Genomic DNA, 6,762 nt, shown 5'->3' with positions numbered 1-6,762 from the left:
GTGGACAAAGTCGACGATGTTGACGAAGTGGAGGAAGTGGAGGAAGTGGACGAAGTGATCGATGTGGACGAAGATGACGAAGTTGACGAAGCGGAGGAAGTGTAAGAAGTTGACGAAGTGGACAAAGTTCACACAGTGGAGGAAGTTGACGAAGTCGACGAAGTGGAGGAAGTGGAGGAAGTGAACGAAGTAGAGGAAGTGGACGAAGGGGATGAAGCGGAGGAAGTGGAAGAAGTGGAGGAAGTGGACGAAGTGAACGAAGTGGACGAAGTTGACGAAGTAGAGGAAGTGAAATAAGTGGACAAAGTTGACGATGTTGCAGAAGTTGGCGAAGTTGGCGAAGTGGACGAAGTGGAAAAAGTGGAGGAAGTGAAAGAAGTGCATAAAGCGGAGGAAGTGGAGGAAGTGGACGGAGTAAAGGAAGTGGACGAAATGAAGGAAGTTTACAAAGTGGACGAAATGGAGGAAGTTGACGAAGTGGACGAAGTGGAGGAAGTGGGGGAAGAAGAGGAAGTTGAGGAAATGGACGAAGTTGAACAAGTTGACGAAGTGCAGGAAGTGGACGAAATGGACGAAGTGGACGAAGTTGAAGAAGTGGAGGAAGTGGACGAAGTGGAGGAAGTGGACGAAGCGGAGAAAGTGGAGGAAGTGGAGGAAGTGAAGGAAGTTGAGTTAGTGGACGAAGTTGAAGAAGTTGACGAAGTGGACGAAGTTGACGAAGTGGACAAAGTTGACGAAGTCGAGGAAGTGGAGGAATTGGACAAAGTGGAGGAAGTGGAGGAAGTTGACGAAGTGGAGGAAGTGGAGGTAGTGGAGGAAGTGAACGAAGTTGACGAAGTGGAGGAAGTGAAGGAAGTGGAGCAAGTGGAGGAAGTGGAGAAATTGGAGGAAGTGGAAGAAGTGGAGGAAGTGGACAAAGTTGAGGAACTGGAGGAAGTTGACAAAGAGACCGAAATGGACGAAGTGGAAGAAGTAGACGAAGTTGACGAAGTAGAGGTAGTGGAGGAAGTGGAGGACGTGATGGAAGTGGAGGAAATGGAGGAAATGGACGAACTAGACGAAGTGCAGGAAGTGGACGAAGTGGACGAAGTGGAGGAAGTGGAGGAAGTGGAGGAAGTAGAGGAAGTAGATGAAGTTGACGAAGTGGACGAAGTGGACGAAGCTGTGGAGGAAGTGGATGAAGTTGACGAAGTGGAGGAAGTGGAGGAGGTGGAGGAAGTGGACTAAGTGGACGAGGTGGACGAAGTGGAGGAAGTTGAGGAAGTGGAGGAAGTGGACGAAGTGAAGGAAGTGGACGAAGTTGACGAGGTGGAGGAAGTGGAGGAAGTGGCAGAAGTTGACGAAGTGGACGAAGTTGACGAAGTAGAGGAAGATGACGAAGTTGAGGAAGTGGACGAAATGGAGGAAGTTGACGAAGTGGACGACGTGGGGGAAGAGGAGGAAGTTGAGGAAGTGGACGAAGTTGACGAAGTTGAAGAAGTTGACGAAGTGTAGGAAGTGGATGAAGTTGACGAAGTGGACGTAGTGGACGAAGTGGAGGAAGTTGACGAAGTGAACGAAGTGGACGAAGTTGATGAAGTGGAGGAAGTGAAATAAGTGGACAACGTTGACGATGTTGCCGAAGTTGGCGAAGTGGAGGAAGTGGAGGAAGTGGAGGAAGTGGAGGAAGTGGAAGAAGTGCATAAAGCGGAGGAAGTGGAGGAAGTGGACGGAGTGAAGGAAGTGAAGGAAGTGGACGAAATGAAGGAAGTTGACGAAGTGGACGAAATGGAGGAAGTTGACGAAGTGGACGAAGTGGGGGAAGTGGGGGAAGAAGAGGAAGTTGAGGAAGTGGACGAAGTTGAACAAGTTGACGAAGTGGAGGAAGTGGACGAAATGGACGAAGTGGACAAAGTTGACGAAGTGGAGGAAGTGGACGAAGTGGACGAAGTGGACGAAGCGGAGAAAGTGGAGGAAGTGGAGGAAGTGAAAGAAGTTGAGTTAGTGGACGAAGTTGACGAAGTGGACGAAGTTGACGAAGTGGACAAAGTTGACGAAGTGGACAAAGTTGACGAAGTTGAGGAAGTGGAGGAGGTGGACAAAGTAGACGAAGTGGAGGAAGTGGAGGAAGTTGACGAAGTGGAGGAAGTGGAGGAAGTGGAGGAAGTGGCGGAAGTGAACGAAGTTGACGAAGTGGAGGAAGTGAAGGAATTGGAGAAATTGGAGGAAGTGGAAGAAGTGGAGGAAGTGGACAAAGTTGAGGAACTGAAGGAAGTTGACGAAGAGACCGAAATGGACGAAGTGGAAGAAGTGGACGAAGTGGAGAAAGTGAAGGAAGTTGACGAAGTAGAGGTAGTGGAGGAAGTGGAGGAAGTGATGGATGTGGAGGAAATGGAGGAAATGGACGAACTAGACGAAGTGGAGGAAGTGGAGGAAGTGGAGGAAGTGGACGAACTGGAGGAAGTGGAGGAAGTGGACGAACTGGAGGAAATAGACGAAGTGGACGAAGTGGACGAAGCTGTGGAGGAAGTGGACGAAGTGGACGAAGTTGACGAAGTGGAGGAAGTGGAGGAAGTGGACTAAGTGGACGAAGTGGAGGAAGTGGACGAAGTGGAAGAAGTGGACGAAGTGAAGGAACTGAAGGAAGTGGACGAAGTTGACGAGGTGGAGGAAGTGGAGGAAGTGGCAGAAGTTGACGAAGTGGACGAAGTTGACGAAGTACAGGAAGATGACGAAGTTGAGGAAGTGGACGAAATGGAGGAAGTTGACGAAGTGGACGACGTGGGGGAAGACGAGGAAGTTGAGGAAGTGGACGAAGTTGACGAAGTTGAAGAAGTTGACGAAGCGGAGGAAGTGGACGAAGATGACGAAGTGGACGTAGTGGACGAAGTGGAGGAAGTGGAGGAAGTAGAGGAAGTGGAGGAAGTAGAGGAAGTGGAGGAAGTGGACGAAGTGGAGGAAGTGGAGGAAGTGGAGAAAGTGGAGGAAGTTGACGAAGTTGAAGAAGTTGACGAAGTGGAGGAAGTGGAGGAAGTGGAGGAACTGGACGATGTGGACGAAGTGGAGGAAGTAGACGAAGTGGAGGAAGTGGTGGAAGTCGACGCAATGGAGGAAGTGGAGGAAGTGGATGAAGTGGAGGAAGTGGACGAAGTAGAGGAAGTGGAGGAAGTGGAAAAAATGGAAGAAGGGGAGGAAGTGGAAAAACTGGACGAAGTGGAGGAAGTGGAGGAAGTTGAATAAGTGGACGAAGTTCACGAAGTGGAGGAAGTGGAGAAAGTGGAGGAAGTTGACGAAGTTGAAGAAGTTTACGAAGTGGACGAAGTGGAGGAAGTGGAGGAAGTGGATGAAGTGGACGAAGTGGATGAAGTGGACGAAGTGGAGGAAGTGGAGGAAGTGGACGAAGTTTACGAAGTTGAGGAAGTTGACGAAGTGGAGGAAGTTGAGGAAGTTGAGGAAGTGGAGGAAGTGGAGGAAGTTGAGGAAGTTGATGAAGTGGAGGAAGTGGAGGACGTGGAGGAAGTGGAGGAAGTGCATGAAGTGGACGAAGTTGAGGAAGTTGACGAAGAGGACGACGTGGACAAAGTTGACGAAGTGGACGAAGTGGAGGAAGTGGAAGAAGTGGACGAAGTTTAGGAAGTGGACGAAGTTGACAAAGTTGTCGAAGTTGACGAAGTGGACGAAGCGGACAAAGTGGTGGAAGTGGACGAAGTGGAGGAAGTGGAGGAAGTAGAGGAAGTGCAGGAAGTGGAAGAAGTGGACGAAGTGAACGAAGTTGACGAAGTGGACGAAGTTGACGAAGTGCACGAAGTGGACGAAGTGGACGAAGTGGACGAAGTTGAGGAAGTGGACGAAGTTGACAAAGTTGACGAAGTCGACGAAGTGGACGAAGTGGAGGAAGAGGACAAAGTTGACGAAGTTGATGAAGTTGAAGAAGTTGACGAAGTGGACGAAGTCGACGCAGTGGTGGAAGTGGAGGAAGTTGAGGAAATGCATGAAGTGGAGGAAGTGGAGGATGTAGAGGAGGTGGAGGAGGTGGACAAAGTGGACGAAGTGGAGAAAGTGGAATAAGTGGACGAAGTTGACGAAGTGGAGGAAGTGGAGGAAGTGGAGAAAGTGGAGGAAGTTGACGAAGTTGACGAAGTTGACGAAGTGGACGAAGTGGACGAAGTGGAGGAAGTGGACTAAGTGGAGGAAGTGGAGGAAGTGGATGAAGTTTACGAAGTGGACGAAGTAGAGGAAGTGGAGGAAGTTTAGGAAGTGGAGAAAGTGGAGGAAGGGGAGGAAGTGGACGAAGCGGACGAAGCGGTGGAAATGGACGAAGTGGAGGAAGTGGAGGAAGTAGAGGAAGTGCACGATCTCAACGAAGTTGACGAAGTGGAGGAAGTGGAGGAAGTGAACGAAGTTGACGAAGTTGACGAAGTGGACGAAGTTGACTAAGTTGATGAAGTGGAGGAAGTGGACGAAGTGAACGAAGTGGACGAAGTTGACGAAGCGGACGAAGTGGTGGAAGTGGAGGAAGTGGAGGAGATGGAGGAAGTAGAGGAAGTGCACGAAGTGGAGGAAGTGACGAAGTGAACGAAGTGGACGAAGTTGATGAAGTTGACTAAGTTGACGAAGTGGACGAAGTGGAAGAAGTGGACGAAGTTGAGGAAGTGGACGAAGTTGAAAAAGTTGACGAAGTGGAGGAAGTTGACGAAGTGGATGAAGAGGACGAAGTTGAAGAAGTTGACGAAGTGGGCGAAGTGGACGAAGTGGACAAAGTTGACGAAGTTGACGAAGTGGACGAAGTGGACGAGGTGGACGAAGTGGAAGAAGTGGACAAAGTTGACGAAGTGGACGAAGTTGACGAAGTGGACGAAGTGGAAGAAGTGGACGAAGTTGACGAAGTGGATGAAGTTGACGATGTTGACGAGGTGGACGAAGGGAGGAAGTTGACGAAGTGAAGGAAGAGGACGAAGTTGACGAAGTTGACGAAGTGGACGAAGTGGAAAAAGTTGACGATGTTGAAGAAGTTGACGAAGTGGACGAAGTGATGGAAGTGGAGGAAGTGGATGAAGTGGAGGAAGTGGAGGAAGTAGAGGAAGTGGAGGAAATGGACGAAGTGGACGAAGTGGAGAAAGTGGAGGAAGTTGAAGAAGTTGAAGAAGTTGACGAAGTGGACGAAGTGGACGAAGTGGACGAAGTGGAGGAAGTGGAGGAAGTGGACAAAGTGGACGAAGTGGACGAAGTAGACGAAGTGGAGGAAGTGGAGGAAGTGGAGGAAGTCGACGCAATGGAGGAAGTGGAGGAAGTGGATGAAGTGGAGGAAGTGGACGAAGTAGAGGAAGTGGAGGAAGTGGAAAAAATGGAGGAAGTGGAGGAAGTGGAAAAACTGGACGAAGTGGAGGAAGTGGAGGAAGTGGAATAAGTGGACGAAGTTCACGAAGTGGAGGAAGTGGAGAAAGTGGAGGAAGTTGACGAAGTTGAAGAAGTTTACGAAGTGAACGAAGTGGAGGAAGTGGAGGAAGTGGATGAAGTGGAGGAAGTGGATGAAGTGGACGAAGTGGAGGAAGTGGAGGAAGTGGAGGAAGTTTACGAAGTTGACGAAGTGGAGGAAGTGGAGGAAGTTGAGGAAGTTGACGAAGTGGAGGAAGTGGAGGAAGTTGAGGAAGTTGATGAAGTGGAGGAAGTGGAGGACGTGGAGGAAGTGGAGGAAGTGCACGAAGTGGACGAAGTTGAGGAAGTTGACGAAGAGGACGAAGTGGACGAAGTTGACGAAGTGGACGAAGTTGACCAAGTGGAGGAAGTTGACAACGTGGAGGATGTGGACGAAGTAGACGAAGTGGATGAAGTTGACGAAGTGGACGAAGTGGACAAAGTGGGGGAAGAGGAGGAAGTTAAGGAAGTGGACGAACTGGAGGAAGTTGACGAAGTGGAGGATGTGGACGAAGTCGAGGAAGTGGACGAAGTTGACGAAGTGGACCAAGTGGACAAAGTGGGGGAAGAGGAGGAAGCTGAGGAACTCGACAAAGTGGTCGAAGTGGACGAAGTTGAAGAAGTTGACAAAGTTGACGAAGTGGACGTAGTCGACGAAGTGGACGAAGTGGACGAAGATGACGAAGTTGACGAAGAGGACGAAGTGGAGGAAGTGGAGGAAGTGGAGGATGTGGACGAAGTTGACGAAGTGGACCAAGTTGACGAAGTTGACGAAGTGGAAAAGTTGACGAAGTTGACGAAGTTGACGAAGTTGACGAAGTGGACGAAGTTGACGAAGTTGACGAAGATGATGAAGTGGAGGAAGTGGAGGATGTCGACGAAGTGGAGGAAGTGGACGAAGTTGACGAAGTTGAAGAAGTGGACGAAGTTGACGAAGTTGAAGAAGTTTACGAAGTTGACGAAGTTGACGAAGTGGACGAAGTTGACGAAGTGTACGAAGTTGACGAAGTGTACGAAGTTGACGAAGTTGACGAAGTTGAAGAAGTGGGAAAAGTTGACGAAGTTGACGAAGTGGACGAAGTGGACGAAGTTGACGAAGTTGACGAAGATGATGAAGTGGAGGAAGTGGAGGATGTCGACGAAGTGGAGGAAGTGGACGAAGTTGACGAAGTTGAAGAAGTTTACGAAGTTGACGAAGTTGACGAAGTGGACGAAGTTGACGAAGTGTACGAAGTTGACGAAGTGTACGAAGTTGACGAAGTTGACGAAGTGGAGGAAGTGGAGGAAGTTGGCGAAGTTGACGAAGTGGACGAAGTTGAGAAACTTGACGAAGTTGACGAAGTGGAGGAAGTGGAGGAAGTGGACGTC

The sequence above is a fragment of the Vigna umbellata genome, chromosome 10 (genome assembly GCF_029865625.1).
Source record: "Vigna umbellata cultivar VRB3 chromosome 10, Vumbellata_1.0, whole genome shotgun sequence".
Classification (NCBI taxonomy): domain Eukaryota; kingdom Viridiplantae; phylum Streptophyta; class Magnoliopsida; order Fabales; family Fabaceae; genus Vigna; species Vigna umbellata.
Note: the sequence above shows the minus strand (reverse complement) of the source record.